Source organism: Leptidea sinapis, chromosome 1 (assembly GCF_905404315.1).
Source record: "Leptidea sinapis chromosome 1, ilLepSina1.1, whole genome shotgun sequence".
Lineage (NCBI taxonomy): Eukaryota > Metazoa > Arthropoda > Insecta > Lepidoptera > Pieridae > Leptidea > Leptidea sinapis.
The window spans coordinates 31,225,168-31,247,942 of record NC_066265.1 but is presented as its reverse complement, the minus strand read 5'-3'; the positions used below and the strand labels follow the sequence as shown (position 1 = coordinate 31,247,942).

The 22,775-nt window shown below is 34.6% G+C and overlaps 1 long non-coding RNA gene across 1 annotated transcript in view; it reads right to left on the bottom strand.

The window, feature by feature from the left end:
* Nucleotides 1–22,775, bottom strand: part of LOC126966890 (uncharacterized) — a 78,669-nt gene that overhangs the window by 34,053 nt on the left and 21,841 nt on the right. The window lies entirely within an intron of this gene.

Here is a 22,775-nt window from a genome sequence, read left to right as displayed (position 1 = left end):
GTGAAGTACATAAAACTAAGGTCGCTGTAAAAATAGATAAAACAAACTACATAATATTAATATCCAAAACTTAAAACTTTTACAATGGTTGGAATTGATCACATGCTATTTAGAATTAGAACTCGAACGTTTCCAGTCAATATGAACTTCCCCGCCTCCCAAAACGTGTCAAATATAGGTCATTGAGGGCGAGCGAGGATCGATTGCCTAGCTCTTCATATGTTTGTCACGACTGAAAGTTGGCGCCTTTCCAAGATGGCTGCTCGCGCGATTTTGTTATAATCTTTATTATTGTCATGTAGTTGAACAAGCGCATACGCTCCGGACTTAATTAGTACTACTAAATACAGGTTGTTAAATACTTTTTGTTTTATTTTCATTCATTGAATGATGCAAATTGGTTGCCTCAGTGTTTTACCGTCTTACTTAGTAACGAGTGTGTCACGACTTACGAAAACAGAATAATTAAATGTATGAACATAGGTATTGGTACTTGTATTTGTTTTTCCATGAGATATTATCTGGTTCGGTTTTTTTAGAATTCGTTTTTAAGTAAGTCGGAATATCTATAAGGTACATAGAACAGTTTAGTTTTTTTTTCTGCCTACATATATCTACGTTCAGCTCGGTGGAACACTTGGTAGAGAAGGCCAAATTGGTGTCTAAAAAACTTGGTGTGTTAAGTAAGCCGAGACAGTACTTCAGAGAGAAAAATTGTTCTCACATGGAGTACTGGTACTGCCCCCATCTCTAGGCGAGGGCTGCCCATTACCAGCTTCTAGCTTCTTCGCATAACGAAGTGTTTCGAATTATGGACGGTCACCCATAAGATGCACCGACGATCTGGTCAAGATCGCCGGAATAGATTGGATGAAGGCAGCGCAGGACCGATCGTGATGGCGATTTTTGGGGGAGACCTTTGTCCAGCAGAGGACGTCTTCCGGCTGAAATGATGATGATGAAGTCAAGTCCGATCCGCTCTCAGAATCGTCACGCCGATTGATTCTTTCGCTTTACTTAGAGTTGTAGGGTCTCTCTGTGTCTTCCACTGTATAAATCACAGTTCACAGAGAAGTTTCGGTTAGTACTAGAAGTCGATTTTCAACACCGGACATTACGTCAAATTGCGAAATTCCAGCCGCATCATGTTGCCGTCATTCTACAACCAAGTCAATGCGGAATCTTCTGCCGGCTGCAGTATGACCAAACAAATAGGGCTTAAGGACCTTTAGGTCTTTTTCTTATGTAAAAGCAAGACAAACGTGCTAACGGGTCAATAGGGATTAACTGATCACCGCCTCCTTTTCCTTTTCTTGCAACATCAGAGGAATCACAGAAGCATTGCCGTTTATTGAAGGTGTTGGCGCTTTTCTTGAAGGTACCCATGTCGTTATTTTTGTTATTCATGTTATTATCGCGTTTACTATTTTGAATAAAAAACATTACACGTCTATTGGTCAAAGTCAATGGCAAATTAACGGCTTTCTAAGTACTTTTTGACTAAGAATGTGTCTGTCTATTTAGATACAATATGAGCGCGCATGCATACACTGCTGGACAAAAGCCTCCCCCAAACATCTCCACGACCTTCGATCAACAATAGTTGCTATTGTTGGTCCTGCGCTGCCCTCGTTTAACATATTCCGGCGATCTTGACCAGATCTTGGTTGGGTTGGCCCATCTTTTGGGGGGCCTTCCGACACTGCCTCTTCCGATACGTGGTCACCATTCGAGGACTTTACGGCTCCAACGGCCTTCTTTCGTCGAACTATGTGCCCTGCCCACTGCCACTTCAGTTTCGCAATCATTTGGGCTATGTCCGTAACTTTGGTTCTCCTACGGATCTCCTCATTTCTGATTCGATCTCACAGGGAAACTCCGAGGATAGCCCTCTCCATTGCCCTCTGAGCGACCATGAGCTTTCTGTCATGTTTGCGCGCATGCATTCTACTATAATATTACAGTCACAAATATGGCATATCATTATATATATGTATAATAAATAATTATTATGCAGTATTCTTTCAGATGAACGCTATTATGTCGTGGACAATTAGATCGCTCTTCACCATTGTCTCTGTGAAAGCATGCGAATATCATTCACAGTAAACAAACCACCCGTTTTAACAGTTGGAGAACTTAGTAACAGTAAGCTGGTGCCGTTATCTTAACGCGTAATTAACTTGGAAGATTCACTTAGCGTAAATGGCAGCTTGTATTTGTGCTGACATAAAGAAATATATAATTTACTTGTATATGTAGTTATCCTGTGTCATATTTATACTTAAAAGAAAGAAAACCAGTCTTTGTGGTAGGTAACCACCGCGTTCATTTTTTATTTCTTTTAATAATAATTTACAAAATGTCTAGCCCCAAATTAGGCCTATAACTACAAACTACTTAAAGATAGTTGAGACCTTAGATATAAAACAGGCCAGGAATATTAGTTTAGTGTGCGTGACAGGCTACGTCTTACACTCGCCATTTGCATGATACTTTGTGTTAGTGTGCGTGAATTGCTCAAAATAGAGGTTAGTTCCTAACTCAAATTTTTTGACGTTTTCACAACTGTCATAGTTTATTTCGTCATATAGGTAAATGAGCCAAGGTTGAGACTTAGGTATGATAACAGAATAAAAGAACTACTGAAAATGTTTTGTATGCGTTCACTGAATAAAAAAAATCACAATAATTTGGTATATTCTTTGATTACCGCTAGTGTAACACATTTAAATAAAATACTTTTTGAAGGTCCCCCTGAATACGTGCACTGCAAAGGTCATGAAACGTCGGGTTAAATAAATAAATTCTAAAAATGTAACTTTTACGCAATTAACTTATATAAAAATACAGATACAATTACACTCGTTTTAATCCATTAAAAAGTATTTTATTTAAATTTGGTATATCGTAACATGTAGTCTATACAAAATATAATAAACATTGTACTTTCAAAGTGAATTAACATAGCGGTCACAAACGGTAAATAACAATGGAGCCCGAACGATTATAGTTCAATCGTAAATTATATAATTTCGAAGCTGTTGCGAATTTTTTGCCGTGTTTTTGTATCGATTGGCGATGCTAACAGATGGCAACAGAAATGTAGGTGAAGTGTCATAGACCGTGAATAGCCGACTTTATTACTAACCACAGATATCGCAAATATATCGATCCAATTTGAATTTAGGATAGCTCGATTTGGCGATGCATGGCCACAATACCGTGGAGTATTTATCAATCAATACAGAATGAAGCAGTTTTTATCTGGATACCGGATATCGGAGCAACCTTTTAGGTAAAAATATTTAATAAACTACCAAAATAAATAAGAGAGGAGACTGTGTGAAATAGATTTATTTATTATTAACGCTATTTAGAACATATTGTTTTTACTCAATACACGAATATTATCAAACGAAGTGGTAACTGGTACCAATCTTATCCTTATTATTATAATTTTAAGTAATAAAAATACATTGTATACAGTAGGGTTTTTAAGTGTAACTTAACGTTTACCAACTTGAATGTACCAATTAATAAACATGTGGCTAATTTTTAACTTGTAACAACTTTTGCTGTAAATGTTTCTTGCATTTAAAGAAGTTTAAATACATTCTATTTTTAACCGACTTCAAAAAAGGAGGAGGTTCTCAATTCGTCGGTATGTTTTTTTATGTTTGTTACCTCAAAACTTTCGAGTGGGTGAACCGATTTTGATAGTTCTTTTTTTATTTGAAAGCTGTTGCTTCCCGTATGGTCCCATTGCAATTTGGTCCAGATCTGATAATGTCATCCATGATGAACACCATAAAAGTCTTAAATTTTCTATACATACGTGTAGCAAAGTGGATGATAAATTTACGAATAACTCAATATCGCGCCAACCGATTTCGATGATTCTTTTTTCATAGGAAAGGATGTACTTCAAAGATAGATAGAGTTTTGAGAGAGTTTGGTTAGGTTCTGATTACGGAATCCATGACAAAGTAATGGAACTCCTCAATTCTTAGTCAACTATCAATCTACACATATTTAGATAAATTGTTAGTACTTCAAATTCACTAAAAATAAAAAAATTAAAATATTTTTTAAAGTCTTCCTAGACACTCTGTGATGTTTTAATCTCACAATATCACTCTTAAAAATCCTATACATTCGAGGTGTATCGGTATAATATACTAGCTGACCCGGCAAACGTTGTTTTGCCATATAAAGTATAATTCACGCGATAGTTTTATAAGTAATAAAATATTGCCTATATTATAGCCTGTACATCATTTTGTTCTATTGTCAATAGTTTTTGCAGCGCACGCAAAAATAGGTTTTCGATTTTACACCTTGTGTTACAAAATAGCAATTTTATTACGGATTCCTAATTTTGAAAAAAAAACATAGCCTATATATAGCCTTCCTCGATAAATGGACTACCCAACACTGAAAGAATCATTCAAATCGGACCAGTAGTACCAGAGATTAGCGCGTTCAAACAAACAAACAAACACTGCAGCTTTATAATATTAGTATAGATGAGTGTAGAAGCGCTACTTATGTATGTGTTCAATAAGTACTCCAGACCAATAATAGTATACCGTGACACCATACCGCTATACAATGTCAGGCATAACCAACGGCCATTAAAAGTTGGTCAGATATGATAGAAGATGACTAGTAAGATAACGTGTAGAAGCGGTCTGACTCGGAATGTTATAAATGACCCATGTCGTATCGTCCCTCAAACACCGTGCAAGGAAGCACATTCCACAGTTTGCTTGTAATTGGATGAAAGTTTCTTGAAAACTGCACTTTGGATAAAAGTGACATGAACAGACCGTGAAGATGATATACGTCGGGTGAAAAAGTATTTTCGTATACAGTATTCATTTGTATCTGTCTACCGGGCAAAACCATAGATTAGAATCTATACAGCCAACAATTGATGAAATTAAAACTAGAAGTTGATACAAAGCGGCCGAAATTGATCTATGGAAATGGTATGCTCTTTCTTCTGGATTTTTTTTTTAAATAAAGGACGAGACGAGCAGGATGTTCAGCTGATGGTATTTGATACGCCCTGCCCATTACAATGCAGTGCCGCTCAGGATTATTGAAAAACCCAAAAATTCTCAGCGGCACTATACTTGCGCTCGTCACCTTGAGACATATGAACTTAACATCTTAAATCTCATTTGCCCAGTAATTTCACTAGCTATGGCATGCTTCAGACCGAAACACAATAATGCTTACACATTACTGCTTCACGGCAGAAATAGGCGCCGTTGTGGTACCCATAATCTAGCCGGCATCCTGTGCAAAGGAGCCTCTCCTAACCACTGCCACTGGTAAATAACACTAGAACTCACACATCATCACTCACCTTATCCGTACACGCTATCTGTCAATGTAACGACGTATAGCTTACCAGGGATAGAAGTTTGTATTGAAATTGTAGCAGTGAACTGGCGATAAGAATGACTGATCGGGTATATTGGGACAGCTTCAGATTATTGACAACTAATTACTGACAGTAGAAGGTAGTAATTTATCTCTCTCTGTAGATAGTATATTGGGAACGGTCGTTAGAGGTCGCTAGGCTGCCACAGCTGCTACTCGCATTTTTCCAATCAGATTACACAAGTCCCAAAATTTCTATGCCAAATGTGATCGAACAGAACCAAAGTTTTCATTTCATTAAACTATTATTTTTTTGTGGTGCATGGTTTGAATGTGGAAATTGTCAGCAAAAAATGCTCTTCGCAACACTCGCTATGTTAAATTCGATAGATGACATAAATGTTTGACTTATAAAAATATACCACCGGTCAGCTTAAGCATCTAATTCCGAGTCTTAACCTAATTCACGACTTCGCCATGCGTATTGAGGGCTAATCGCTTTTCTTTAAGTGCACGGCTGTCACTACGACATGGACTGTATAATCCTATTTGCACGTCCTACATTTGAAAGCCTGTTAAGAAAGTGAATTATGAATATGTATGGTTATTTGTGTGACTTGTTGTAAAACAATGGTTTTAAGCTGGCCTTAATAGCGACAAACGAAAACACATCGTGCTGTTGATTTGAAGATGTTTTACTAATACTATATTCGTTGTAGTCCAAACGTATAACTGAATACGAATTTCGTACATGATTGTTTTCCACATAAATGATCATTGATTTGTCAAAGCTGTGGGCCTACCATGAACTCTTATTGCGATTCAATTGACAACCTAAAATGAACTGCACTGCTATTTCGTACCACGACGTGATTAGAGCTATCTAATTTAGGTTGACGTCAAATCAACTGATTAAATCGCAATGATATCAATTGAATGTCAAAAATGATATCAACTGAATCGCAAACTGATTTATATCGTTCATTCATTCGAACCATGAGGTGTTATTTCAACCTAAACTGGATAGCTTACTTGTCAAAGTGACCGATTCGAAAAAAGTTGCTACTTCCTTAGAGGAAAGTGAATCTTGTTGTTAATAACTTTTAAAAAATAGTGAAAACATAGAAAAGAAAATTTTTATTGATTAAAGATGAGATGAGAATACTTTATTGGTCTTTTTTGTAAAACAAAATACTGAAAATAAATACCAAAAATGAAAATACTAAAGGCGAGGCAGTAAGGGCCCGGGCTATAGCCTGTTCGAAAGAACGAATTAAAAAAAATGTACTCTGTGGTCCTGTCAAATCAAACATCATTGGAGGTGCGTTCATAACTCGTTATTTTTACGAAAACACATAAGCAAACATTTTATTTGTAATTCAAAGAACTATATTTATTTATATTACTATTATTTAATAAGTATAAAAAAGAGCTTAATGGTTTATAATTTGACGCAATTGCGCAATTTTAAAATGTATTTTTAGTATTTTCTACGCAAAAAAACCGCTAAAATCATATCATTTTAGGTTTTGAAACGCAATTTTATTTCGTTCATTCTTCATAAGCGATCCAAACGCCATTCAGTAAAAGGCACTTCATGGTACAAATTTTAGTGATTCAGTTTAGGTACCTAAACTGATTTGCATCGGATTAGCATCGCTTATTAAAAGTTGATGGTAGGCCCTCTGGTATCTGCTTTAAATCGCAATTAAAACACTTAAAAAAGTAAAGTATAAGTTGAACATATTTATTCAGGTAAATTGTCTATTATTTTTTACACTATCTCCGATTCGTAAATCTGCTTTTTTAGACATCATATACGGCGCAAAAGTTCTGCAAATCTTAAAATAATTTTTGACTTTCATTAGTGACATTTTATAATCTACTTGAACTTGGATTTGATTTTGATGTGGCATTTGGTACGAAACGTGGGGTCCATATGCTTAATAGCGGCAGTTATATCAGCCAACATAGCTACCCAAGGCGGAAACATATAATAATATATGTAAAAAGTACGAATATATCACGGAGAGTGCTGTAAGGAGTTGTTCAGATCAGAAGTTGACACCAGCAGCAGAATTCTACCACCAAACTATACCATGATGTTGAAGGCTTTCTATAAACTTCTTGCCTCAAAGCAAAGATTGAGATGAAAAATCCCTTTAAGAAACCTTTGTAACTATGTGGTAGATGGCACAGACAGTAATCCATACCATCCACAGGTATAGAATGTTTTACGTCCTTATTACTGAAGGCGTCTCTAGACTGAAGTTATATTTCTTTAGGCGCGTTATGAAGTAGAGTGTGAAGAGTAGTAGTAATAGAGTAGTGGTAGTATGAGAGTGTAATTTAAAGATGCGCGCGCATCACTGTAACACAAAAGTTCTGACGTTTGCAACACTCGTTTTTTTTTTCTGGTTTCTTCGTCCATTATTAGGATAGGCGAAGGGTTCAAGCCTGTACAGCCGTATTGGTTATTTAATAATAGCTGACCCGGCAAACGTTGTTTTGCCATATAAAGTATAATTCACGCGATAGTTTTATAAGTAATAAAATATTGCCTATACTATAGCCTGTACATCATTTTGTTCTATTGTCAATAGTTTTTGCAGCGCACGCAAATAGGTTTTCGATTTTACACCTTGTGTTACAAAATAGCAATTTTATTAAGGATCCCTAATTTAAAAAAAAACATAGCCTATAGCCTTCCTCGATAAATGGACTACCCAACACTGAAAGAATCATTCAAATCGGACCAGTAATACCAGAGATTAGCGCGTTCAAACAACAAACAAACAAACACTGCAGCTTTATTAAGTAATTAATTAATTGTCAAAGCCATTGTTGCAAGTTTTTTACAATATTGTTCTTTCTACAAACGTAGAATAGCACGAGGTATGTATAATTTTTTAGGATTTTTGCTTTGATAGGCCAAAGAAGTATAACTTCTTGCGTGCATACATAAGTACACACACACACTTACTTTTTTTTTATAGAAAAGGAAGACAAACAAGCGTCCGGGTCACCTGGTGTGAAGTGATCACCGCCACCCACATTCTCTTGCAATACCAGAGAAATCACAGGAGCGTTGCCGGCGTTTAAGAAAGTTGAATGTGCTTTTTTTTCTCTTAGTGATTCAGAGACAGCTGTCCGCGTAATTCTGGATTAGTGGCTGTGGTCTTTGATCGCAATCCAATCTGCAGAACAGTGAGGTCGCTCCATTAAACGTGTCTTGTCCGCAGGGAGCCTTTACGCCTCTGGGTGGAATTTGGGCAGCTAATAGGTAATAGTTTATACGACGCATTATAAAGTCAGCACCGCTCTGGTGATCAAATACCATCAAATGACCCTTATACTCGTTTGTCCTGCTCTTTCATAAAAAAAACCATCTATAAAGTCTCAGTCAGGAATCTGGAGTTCTTTTCAAATTGCATTAAGAACTGATTAAGATTTAGATAACTTAATATTACTTAAATAATAATAGTGTCAAGTATTGGATAAGTTTCATCAACATTTATGCAAGTAGGTAACATATAGGTATCTCATTACAAGCGCGATCATATATTAAATAACCTCACTGTAATTTATAACTTAATGTAAGTAGCTCAGGGTCGTGAACGCAACCGAATGCTAAAGAGGAGTAGTTACGTACACTTTTTATGACGTTCATCAAGGGACGAGCATTCAGAAACAAAAAAACTATTTTGTTTAGTGTACCAGTTTAGTTTACCAGTCGTTTAGTGAGAATGTATAGTACCTATAACTATAAGATAAATAATTTATATACTTAAATAACTTTAGTGTATAATTTTTGTAATCTTATTTTTAATTTTCCTCTTTAGTGCGTATAGATTAACAGTATAAATATATATGAATGTGTGTGTCCTATAGTTATATATAAATCTCCTCTCCTTACCCCCCTCTTTTTCTATGACAATAAGGGACAAGACGAGCAGGACGTTTAGATTGCTAATTGATACGGCCTGCCCTTTACAATGCAGTGCCGCTCTGCTTCTTGATAAATCCAAAATTCTGAGTGGCATTACAATTCTCTTCTTGGTCTTCTTGAGACATAATATGTTAAGTCTCGAACTCTCTCCTCTCCCAATAATCTCACTAGTTTTGGCGCCCTTCCCGAGACACAAAAATGTTTACACATTACTGCTTCGTGGCAGAAATAGGCGCCGTTGTGGTACCCATAATCTGCCGGCATCCTGTGCAAAGGAGCCTGGTATCTTACCCTTAGGTTACGTGGAAGAAGACATCGCTGAGCGATAAGGTATTCTAATAGTGCAAAAATTTTCATTCATTCATGAGGGTTTGGGGTTTCTATTGTTAGCATGGTTAATAGAGATTTTGAAAGGTAATCTAAAGAACAGAAAACCCCGTGTGATACTTTAATTTCATCAAAATTTTTAAGAGCTGTTTCCAAGATACGTAAAATCTATCATAATTTTTGTCTAACACGAAACGTTTTTATTTAATCTGCAAACAGAACTGCACCGTCATTCTTTCGTAAGTCGTAACCTAATATACCTCACGTAGTGAAAATATCACAGTTTGTCTGACTCGGTGAAATGTTAGACATACCGGGTTTCAACACAACATGCAGTGAACGCTGTGTAAACAATTTCAGCCTATGTCACGTTATGATGTGTTTGCTTTTAAATTGGAACACAGAATTCTAATGTTTATATTAATATTATTTTGATTTAACTGTTGTAATATAACCTACTTAATTTGATTTTATGATAACGTAAATACCTAATTATTTATTTACATATTTACACATTTAGTTATTTTTATTTTACTTTTTGCAGTGAAAACAACTTTAGCAGCGTTGAGCACTTTTCTTAGGGTGGGAATTAAATGTTGAACACGCGGCAGGACACGTGAGCTTTTCGAAAGTTCGTATGACAGTCGTAGAAATTATGAATGGGTACAAAATTTTAAGCTCGCGTCAGGACACGAGAGCTGATCGAAAATTCGTAATACAGTCGTTTAAATTATGGATGGGTACAAAATGTTAAACTCACGTCAGGACACGTGACCTGATCGAAAATTCGTAAGACAGTCGCTGAAATTATGGATGAAAAATTTATACTTCTAACTAATTATAGTTCACACTAACACAGAGTATCGAATACAAATCAGGAGTGTAAGACGTAGCTTGTCGCGCACACTAAAGATATAAACCTGGCCTGTTTTTATCGGTTGTCTAACAGCAAGAGACTCTATCTAGACGTAAAAATTCTATATGGTATTGTGTATGTATTACGTTAAGTTATTGTATAATAAGTGTAATTAACATTAGGTAACTACATTATACTTCAATAAAACGTACTTTTATTTATTATGCATTTAATTACGCGCTATGCATGCATTATAAATATTATGCCAATACCGAACGAATTACTTTTCAATTTATTGAATGAAAACATACAAAATTGCAGATTATTTGAATTTATACAAATCAAATAGGAACTTCGTTGATCAACATAATATTATGAATTAGATGAAACATAATAATTCGGGATTTAATTGTATTTTTAAATGATTTATTTAACAATTTAATTATGTGTACTTAAGAATGCACGACCGAAGTGAAATCTTTAATAAAACGCAGCATATTATATACTTAATCATAACAATTATTATAATATATATATATATATATTTATAATTGTGTACAAATACTATACTCTCGTGAATTTTGCTATAACAAATCGCACTCCCTGTGTCGACCTTAGCCGACTTTACCCGAAAAAACGTTTTTTTTTTTAGAAGAGTCCTTCTCAATAACGCGTACAAACGGGTCAACATGTAAACCATTATCACAATTGCAATGTCCCGGACGAGAATCGAACCGGGGGCTCCGTGGTGAGAGTCAACGGAACAAAATGCTCAATATGTTTAAAGATTTAACTTAAAACAGTGCTCACCGTACGTCACCTACTATGAATTGAACCTCCTGTTCATAATAGGCATAAAAGGCATTTATATTCTCAAAATTGATTCCTTTAGAATTCTTTTTGATGTCATTTCTAATATAGGTACTAGATACTACAACCGCTTCGGAAACAAATGGCACTCTGAGAGCGAAGAAGCGGCGCAAGAAACTCTCGTTCAAACTTCGATTTGAACGATAGCGTACAACTAGAGTTTATTATTAATTCTTATTCATTATGGTTTTGCCATCTTCACCATAACATGCTTCATGACCACATTAAAATGGATTACTTTGCAAAACAGTTATAAGTTTGCATATTCTACTAACACGGGTATTAACCCATACGACGCACAATATTAAGAATAAAAGAACAATTATATCCAATAAAACTGCGTAAGAATCCACAAAGAATAACTGACAGACTTAATTTTATGCAGATATTTGAATAATTAAACGATTTAAAGAAGATTATCGGATAAAATTTAAATTATTTGCATAACTATTTTAAGTAACGTTTCTGTCTTTAATTCATTATATATTCAAATAAATATTTATGATAATTATATGTATACATATAATTAAATAAAGAAATGGGTGCGATAATACAAGATGGCTATCTTGTTATTTTTAGCTACTTTATTTTTATTTTACTTTATTCGACAAACCAACAATATTTATGCACAAATGTAAAAATATCAACAAGGAGACTTAAAACGAAAAGACACAAAGCAAAAATATCAATAACTGGCATGTACAAAAGATTTAGAGACATACAGATTATTTAAAGTAGTGTAAAAATAATAGTTTTTAGCTAATAGCTAATTTCTACAAATTAACTTCCTTACGCAGGGAGTTAATGACATTATGACGAAAGCAGGTTGATGTGGAATTAAATAAATTGAGTTGCTGATTATTTTGAGAAACTGTATTAAATCGGCGACAAATACGATTGATGCAGGAGTGATATGCTAGGTTAGTACGGCTACGATTATCTTATTATTTAAACGTGGTCTTATTAATGCTATTCAAAAAGTTCTTGATACAGCTCCCATAAATTTCTCGAAATTTCTTTCGTTGCGTATGCTGTACTGTATCTCATATATATTTTCGAAGAACCGAAATAGATACGATAAACGTACGAGTAGTACAGTTAACGCCACCATAAAATACGCACTAGTTTCTGACATCCCGTCCTAACATTTGTTTAATTTTTGTCCGATGTTTAAGATGATTCATATTATGGCAAAACAAAAGTGCCAATCTAAACATTTTGTTATTTTTTTAAAGGGATAACCCTCACTTCTGGGATTTAATTAAACAAATAAAATTTGACGATCAATGCGGACTCGAACCAGTGACCGCTTCTAGAGCTCTTCTTTCGTTGATAAAATCTTGTATGCTTTGTTCAACTCTCAGGTTGTGGCTTCATCTACAGGATCTACTTTACAGTTGATCACCTGCTCAACCCCAATATTGCATATTAGAAAATTGACTTGAGATATCTCTCCAAGCATACAAGATTTATCAAAGAGACGTCACTCGAACGGTTAGCTCAGTTGAAAGAGCGCTCGCACGGATCGCGAGAGGTCGCGGGTTCGAGTCCCGCATCGTTCATAAAATTTTGTTTACAAATTTTATTTGTCTAAAAGTGCCAGTTACGTTTTATAATATGAGCATAGATGAGCACGCGGCACTGAGCAATCATGGGCAGTTAGATGGTAAATTTTGTAGTTTTTGGTTGTTTGAGAATTATTCGAATTTGTTTTTATTGAATAATGCTGCTTTAGTGGGTAGTAAATTAAATTATCTATAATTGAAGTTAATTTTATTTCAAAATAATTATCCAGTATGGAGCTAGCCCGATATATGAAATTAAAATAGTCACATTTAGAAATTCTTTTCACCGTGAAAACATAATGTATATTAAAAAAAAATCGCGCTTCAGTGTTTAGTACCTACATAATATTATCTATATGATTTTTTTTATATTATGTACCTAGGTACTTTATAGAACCAATTTTTTGTTTGAATATTTAAAAAATATAATAATTTGTGTTTACTGTCCTATAGAGTCCTCATTAATGCCCGTTTTAACTATTCTTTTTATATGCCTCAATTTGTTTGATGGATAATGTTCAATACATAGCAAAATAGTCAATAGGTTAATTTAATTTTAACAGTTACTTAGCGGAAATACATTGTAATTAAGTTACGGATAATAACAATCTAAATAACTGTTACCATCCGCCTTTAAACAAAGGAAATAATGTACACAATGTTGACAATATATTAATAAGTATACATAATATGAATAAAAATGAAGTGTTTGTTAATGAGTTTTGGTTATGCGCCAAGTTGAGCCAATGGACTCGTCGCATAGAGCATTGGCACTAAATAAATTTAAAAAAAGTGTGTGTATGCAAGAAGTTATACTTCTTTGGCCTAACGAAGCAAAAAATCATTAAAATGATTTATTCCTCGTGCTATTCTACGTTTTTAGAAAGAACGATTTTGTAAAAATCTTGCAAAGATGGCTTTGACAATTAATTATTAAATAATGAATACGGCTGTATGTCGCGCACATACTTATAGCAAATTGAAGAGTTTTATGGTTTTCTCATGGCTGCCATTGGCAGATATTAAAAATATAATTATCAAAATCTGTTCAAAGATTTGAGGTAACAAATATAAAGAAAAAAATCATACCGACAAATTGAGAACCTCGTCTTTTTTTGAAATCGTTTAAAAAAGAAGAGAACACTGCCAGTAAATTTTGTCAAAAACCTGCCTACAGCAATTACCACCTCTGAGGCAACAATTGGCGCTAAACTTCATAATGACAACTATGACAAATACTATCTCGACTCCTGTCAACCGCAGTTTTGCTGAAAACGTGCTGTAAAAAGATCGCGAAACGTCGGGTTAACTAAAATAATAATAAAATTGCTACTTTTACGCAAAATCTAATGTTAAAACACAGTAACAATTACACGCATTTTAATCCTTTAAAAGTGTTTTATTTAAATGTGTAAAACTCGCGTTAATCATAGAAAATAACTATGTACATAAATCCTATTAAAACCATCATTTTTTATAAAAAAAAATGTAGGAAATCGAATGTAAATGAATGGGATGAAAGTTAGTCCGCATTCCCATTTTAATGCTTATTAATAGTAAGCTTAAGTAAAAGATGTAAACTTTTTTTCTATATAATTTATAATTATTTATCGACTTTAGTAATAAGGGTGGTCAAAAATACTTTTAAAATAATAAGTTAACCATAGAGCTGGCAGTCGCAACTACGTTTAATCGTTATAATTATTAGTTAATATAATTAATACTAGTAGAATAACATGTTAATGTAGCTATATAACATATTGTATTGCTTTCGTAGGCAAATAGTTGCATTTTATTTGATCTAATCATCTCATATCGATAGAGATGAAGAGATGTGATACAGAATCGTGGCCCGTATTATTTACAGTTAAAGCATCGCCTGTGACTATATAAAATAAGACTAATAACCACAATACTAGTATTTAAATTCATCGATATAATTAATTCATAACAATATTTACCTTTTAGGCTTCCACCTCCGAATGAACACTCCAAACATGATCGAATCCTACACCAATTCACATCACTAGCACTCAACACCAGCAAAAATAGATTCTTTTCAAATAGAAACACACGTCAAAACGAACACAACACTGTTTACAAACACTCAAACGATAAGAGAATTAAAAACCGTACACTGTGTTGTTACTATGACGTAATAATTGATTATATACGTTTATTGACAATCGGTTTTTTGCACCGGAGCAGCGAACGTGCGTTCACCGCGAAGGTTTGTTGATGACTGAGCGCCAAGTGCCAACTGCGCGGAGTACGAATTGACTGCTGAGCGGAGCTTAGCTAGAGAACCCCAGCTCATTCCGTGAAGTATGCAAGCTGCACCTTTGTTTATGCAATGCTATGCACAAGTTGGAGTCCGCAGTTTCAAAAAACCGTGGGTCGAGCGGAATAAACGTTTGTTTACTAAGAACTTATTACGGGTTCGATTCCGGCGGCAATTATGGTCAAACTTAACCCTTAACTAACATTGTGGGGTATATTTTTACCCCAAAGGCACGATTTTGACCGTATTTTTTAAACCTTTTACATTAACATCTTGCGCTGCCAGGTTTTCTCAGTCGAGCGCGTACGCAAGGAAGGGGGAAGACGCGCAGTGCAGCGTTGTTTAGTTTTTGCCCTACAGGGTTTTGGGGTAAGTTTTTACCCCACTATGTTATTAGTGTTACCTTATTTTTTTTTTAATTATCAGAGTATTGATGCAAAATGTAATTTTTTTACGGACGTCTAATATTGACATTGCTTAATGATTCTGATGAAGATGATAATGCGGAATCTGACAACCAAGTACCACTTCATCAATTTGAAAGTGCATATGAAGAGTCGGAAACTGATAAAAGTGATCACGAAACTGATAGTGATATAGAAGTTGACTCTTATCAAAAAGAATCTTCCGATGAAGATGTTCCTCTGTCTCAAATTGGCTTTTATCATAGAAAAAATGACTTTTAAACGTCTAAGCGGCCACCTCCATCTTCCAGACGTAGAGAACATACATTGTGCGCCACTTACCGGGCTTAAAAGGTCCAGCTTTTGCGTGAAAAACAGAAAAATTGAAGCTGAAAGATATCCCAAGGAGCTTACAGTCCTGATATTCAGTTTTCTCGGATGTTCTAATCAACCTCCAGAATTTCATGGTGAGTCTGCAGCCTAAAGAGCGAAATCTAAACGCTGCGCTTTCTGTCCACGTAAAGATGACCGGAAATGTCAGAAATTTGTTTGCAAATCTCATTCCACAGACAAAACTGAATGTTTGTCATGCATGTGTAATACTTTCGTGTACACGTGTAGTAATTAATCAAAAATTTATACCATACATGTGGATTGAAACCAAGTTGATTGAATCCCATAATCAGAGCTTAACCAAACTCTCACCAAATTATCTTTGAAGTATATCCTTTCCAATAATAAAAAACCATCGAAATCGGTAGGCGCAATTTTGAGTTATTCGTATACGTTCGTCGTTACGCACATACTTATAGCAAATTAAAGACATTTATGGCTTTCTCATGGACACCATCGTCGGATCTAGACTAATTGCCATGGGACCACACGGGAAGCCCCAGCCTTAAATTAAAAAAAGAATTAACAAATTCAAATTCAATTCAAATTCAAATATTTTTATTCAAAATAGGATTTATAATCACTTATTGAACGTCAAAATCTACCACCCATTCAAAAGAGACTGCCTCAGACCTGAGAAGAATGGGCGCAAGAAACTCAGCGGGGTTTTTTTTTATATAAAATATGGATTACAATCTAATATCGTACAATAAACATTAATAATTAAAGAGCCTGAGGGTGTTCGCTTTAATCCCAGTCCGTGGTGTCATTAAGAAAATCGTTTATGCTATAATAACCTTTCCCACACAAACGTTTTTAACAATTCTTTTAAATTTCGTAACACATTTGTTTTGTACATTTTCTGGGATCATATTGTAGAAGCATATACATCGCCCAACAAAAGACTTACTAACTCGACTCAACCGAGTAGTAGGCATAACAAGTTTATGTTTGTTCCTCGTGTTAACATTATGAATGTCACAGTTTCTAGAAAATTCCTCAATGTGCTTATGAACATACAAAACATTATCAAAAATGTATTGAGAAGCAACAGTCAAAATGTTTATTTCTTTAAATTTTTCTCTTAATGATTCTTTAGGACCTAGGTTATAAATCGCGCGAATAGCCCTCTTCTGCAGCACAAAGATAGTATTAATATCGGCCGCACTGCCCCATAACAATATACCATAGGACATTATACTATGAAAATAACTAAAGTATACTAATCTCGCCGTATCTATGTCAGTTAACCTTCTGATTTTCTTAACCGCATATGCTGCAGAACTAAGCCTATTCGCCAATCCTTCAATATGGGAACCCCACTGCAATTTGGAATCAAGAGTAATGCCAAGAAATATAGCAGATTCCACTTGTTTTACCGGCTCTCCATTTAATAAAATATTCGCATCTACATTTTTGACATTTGGCGCGGTGAATTTAATATATTTGGTTTTATGATTATTTAACAATAAGTTATTGACGCTAAACCAGTACACGATTTCAGATAGAGCATTGTTTACTTCGTCATATAAAACTTGGCTTCGTTTCACTTTGAATATAAGTGAAGTGTCATCCGCAAACAATACCACCTTGAGTTTTTTTTCTACAAGGTTAGGTAGATCATTTATATAAATTAGGAAGAGGAAGGGTCCAAGAATAAACCCTTGTGGTACCCCCATACCGAGAGGAGTCCCAGGAGAAACAAAATCGGTTCACCCAGTAAATTGTATTTTAATACATAAAAAAAACATACAGAGACAAATTGATGACCTCCTTCTTTTTTGAAGTCAGTTAAAAACAGTTTAGCTCTAGAAAAAAACCTTCATTTTATCTAATTATCCTATAATCATTGGTCTCTTTTTTGAATAGATCTATGAGATAACGTACTGGAATTTTTAGATAAGTATTTAAAAATTCAGATAGATATATAATAAAATGCGGATTCAGGATTATTTGACGGATGGTATATAATCTGGATTCTAAATAATCTGAAGATTATTTATATATATATATACGTATACAGATATACAGCGAAGTAAATAAAGATCATAGAGAAATAATAAGTTGAAAGTAATCGAAAACTACACTGCAACCTCACTAACCGACTTTCCTCAGGTTATCTTTACTAGAGCGTGTTAGACAGTACTGTTCCCTGTTGGTTAATCTCAATACGTTTTAGAAGACGCTGTACAAAACAGAATGAGGTCACTTTGTAACTTCGGTCACGCCGTCACTAGGCAACCCAGTTTAGTGCTTCAGAACTGATTTATACAGTAACAATTCAATTCAATTCAAAATATATTTATTATCTTTAACAATCACAAAGTATACACAGTTTATTAAAAATCTATATTTAAACATTGTTTTAATTGTGAGAGACCGGTGCTTGGAATAGGTAACGAATACTTGTGCTACAAGTCACCGGGTCCCCAAAGCACATAATATGATGATGGTAATGATGTAAAGAATAAACAAAAAATAAATATATTATAATAAAACTTAATTAAATAAAGAAAACTTATTTAGATAAGGAAATTAATTGGTGTTAGTGTGGGTGATGGTTATGTGTGTGTGTGTGTAGTGACTTGGTGTATGTGTTGTAGAATATTTTTACCTGATAATATTAAGTGTGTTTTCAGTTTCAGTATATTCCAAGTGTTTCAGCCATTCAAAAAGAAGTTTTTTACTTTTTTGATAGTTAACTGTATGAAATTTTTGACACTTTATTTATCTTAAACAGGCGGCCGTCTGCAACTTTGCTCACGTAGATATCTCTTACACGATATAAGTATTCGTTATTGCGCGTAATAATAGGAATACCGAAAGTTACTCCTTTCACACAACCGATAAAAAGTCAAAATAGGACGAGGTGTTTAAAAAATTAACTGGATCAAACAATAGATATTCTGAGATTTTTTATTGATACGTAAAGGTTTCTACTTATCAATTTTATTTTAAAACACACTTAATTTAATTTAGATCCATGGTCATTACAATATAAATTTTATATCTACTGAGCGAGCAATACATTTTTTAATTCGTCCTTGTATCACCGGATTAATTAAAATATATCAAAACATATACGATACTATGCTCAATATGGCTTTTTGATAGATAAGGCTCGATATGCCTATATTTAAAGTGATAACCCTCACTTCTGGAATTAATTACTCAAATAAAAATTTGTAAACAAAATTTATAAACGATGCGGGACTCAAACCCGCAACCTCTCACTTTCCGTGCGAACGCTCTTCCAACAATATAATATATTATGCAATTTTAATTTGTGTTATTATTATAAATACATATTTAGTTCGTGTTGTTATATCGTTAAAAATACGCTTTCAAGCAGGAAATATTTATTTAAAAAGGAACATATCGTTGCTTTAATATTAAGTCGACTGTTTAAATTATTTATAAAATTTCTATAAATCACGGTTTACTTCAAATTTTCAAAGTTTTCGACACCATCAGGTGGATCTGCTTATTGCAAAAAATAATTAAAAATATATATTATGTATACACATAAATATAACGATAGCAAAACAAACAATGATTATATTATCTAAGCTTCTACTAATATTATGAAGAGGTAAAGTTTGTGTGGTAATCTCTGAATGTACTGAACCGATTCTGAAAATTCTGTTACCAATAGAGCGCCATATTATTTGTGTGCGTCATAGGCAAAATTTCACCAGAAAAATTAAAAGACTTTCGTAGTAATCGCATTTGCAATGGTCGAAAGAAAACAATATATGATTGTTTTGTTTATATATGTACGTGGTACCATTGGAATACCAACTTATATGATAACAGTGGTAAACGCAGATGAAGTCGCGGGATACAGCTAATAATAAAATACAATAGAAGAAATGCTTGTTAATACAAACCATGCACAATATAGCCTTATCCAGACATAACAGTCTCTATCCGCTCTGAATCGACTCTACAAAATGTAGAGTTTGTTACAAAAGCTATTGAAATGTTCGCGGCCTTTGTGCTAGTGTTACAATATTCTTGGCACTGGTTAGGTATCAAGAATCGGTACTAGAGCTCGGAAATTAGGTCAAATAACTTATCGCTGCAGCGCTATCGATTTTTCACGCGAAGGATTTGTTAAGGTACTATTATTATTTTGGCATTCGCTTTGACAAGTTAAGTCTATCAGGGTTCCTCTTAAGGCAAAACAGGTCAAATGCGAGGCTGACTCTAAGGTATTCACTTCTTAAGAGTGCCGTACCATCTCACAATATACATATATATATATATACTAGCTGACCCAGCAAACGTTGTATTGCCGATATTAAAATCGCGATACAAAAGTAACTGTTGATCGTAGATTTTATAATTTGAAGTTGTGTGTATTTTTTAATGCTGACTCATAATCAAACAAATTTAAAAAAAAATGTAAAAAAAATTAAAAAAAAAAATTGGCGTGGACCACCCTTAACATTTAGGGGGATGAAAAATAGATGTTGTCCGATTCTCAGACCTACCCAATATGCACTCAAAATTTCATGAGAATTGGTCAAGTCGTTTCGCAGGAGTTTAACTACAAACACCGGGGCATGAGAATTTTATATATTAGATAGTATATATATATATATATATATATATAGTTTTTATACTTTTGTAAGTGAATTATTTGTTTTAATGTCAATTTGTTATGTTTTTAAAGTGATAACCCGTTACGTTTAACTTTGAAAACAAAACAAATAAATTTTATGAACGTTCCGTGCGAGTGCCTATCCAACTGAACTAACCGTTCGAGTGACGTATCGTCACAAAATTTTCAATCTGAAGCCACAACCTGAGAGTTGAACAAAGTATACAAGATTTTATGACGATACGTCACTCGAACGGTTAGCTCAATTGGAAGAGCACACGCACGGAACGCGAGAGGTCGTGGGTTCGAGTCCCGCATCGTTCATAAAATTTTGTTTTCAAATTTTATTTCTGTATTAATTTTGTCATTTTGGTTTTTTATGATAACAAAGTTTAACTGAAACGCCCTGCTCATTGCAATACCTGAGTGGCCCTGCTCAGGATTCTTGAAAAACCCAAAATCTGGCATCGCATTTGCGCTCTGCACTTTAAGACATTTGATGTTAAGTCTGCTTTACGCACTGGTATAAAACTTCCACCACTGGCCGTCCCAAAACATTACTCGGATTTTTCCTTAAAAGGCATAAAAGGCATTTATTTTCTCAAAATTGATTCCTTTAGAATTCTTTTTGATGTCATTTCTAATAACTACTAGGTACTACTAACGCTTCGGAAAAAATGGCGCTCTGAGATAGAAGAAGCGGCGCAAGAAACTCTCCCCGCATTCTTTTTTTGCGCTCTTTTCAATAAAAATACACAATATTGTACAGTCATTTCTATCGCTATAAAATAATCACAATCTAGTCCCAGGCTGTCCGATCAATTAGATATTCAGCAGTGGAGTAATAGGATTTACGACAGAACAATTTTTTTATAAAACATTTAAATTTATTTATAGATAATGCCTGAACAGTGGCTGGGACTTTATTATAGAAGTGTATACATTTACCCTTAAAGCTATTATGTATCTTATGAAGCCTACTAGAATTAGTAGTTCTTCTGGCCTCGGTTTGCGAATATCTGCAATCAAAGTTTAAATAAACAAAGTTTGCGTGAGAGACTAGAGTGATAGTAGCTCTCACATAGTTCAGTCGCCTGCAGGCATTGTTGAATACGTCGCGTCAACTAGGACAGATGACGCTCCTTGCCCTCACAACCATCTAAGTTACATCGTTCTTGTTAACTTGTTGAAAAATATGGCGAGTAAAGCAATTTCTGGGCCATGATATCATGAATGGTGAACGGGCTCTACTTGTGTCTCGTGCCAGAGTTTGGCGAGTCAACATCTCCTGCGGATACCTCGTGTAGAGGCGAAACACGTGTCGAATTGTTTAAAGACAAATATTGGCGGAATTAATACTAAAGAAAACTCAAAACATTTGGATAATTATTGATTTCCGCAAAGTAACGCCTACTTCAATATACTTTCTACTTGTAGATGTCTCTCTTGGCTCGTTACCTTTCCTAATAAAAAAACTACTGTGATAGGACAATTCCCACAATTTATGGCTATATTCAAGCATTGCGAATCAATTCCAGTAAGATGCTTCTTTGTACAGGATGCCGGCTAGATGATGTGTACCAAAACGGCGCCATTTTCTGCCGTGAAGCAGTAATCTGTAAGCCTTATTGTGATTCGGTCTGAAGGTAGCTAGTTAAATTACTGGGCAAATGACACTTAACCGCTTATGTCTCAGAATTTGAAGGTAATTCAAGAATCCTGAGCGGCACTTCATTGTAATCGATAGGGCATATCAATTACCCTCAGCTGAACGTCCTGCTCATCTCGTAAAAAAGGAAATTTGGAATAATTTTGGCGATATTCTGTTGCTTAGCTATAGCTCCTGCGGCGGTCGTCTTTCGCATATCAAAGACCTCTAGTGTACCCACATAACTTCGCGAACTTTGAGCGGTAATTATTGCGGTAAGGCGGCAGTTGACGATAAGATAATATGGCCGTCGCATAAGAAACCCACACATTGAGATATGGTGATGGTGAAGTTTTTATGCGAACTGGCATTATTTTCAATATAATAACAAAGTTTATTTTAAAATTCTACGACAGTAAATTTTCAATAGTTTTGTTAAAACATTCAATTCAAACCAAACAGGATGTTGTGCCTTAATTAAC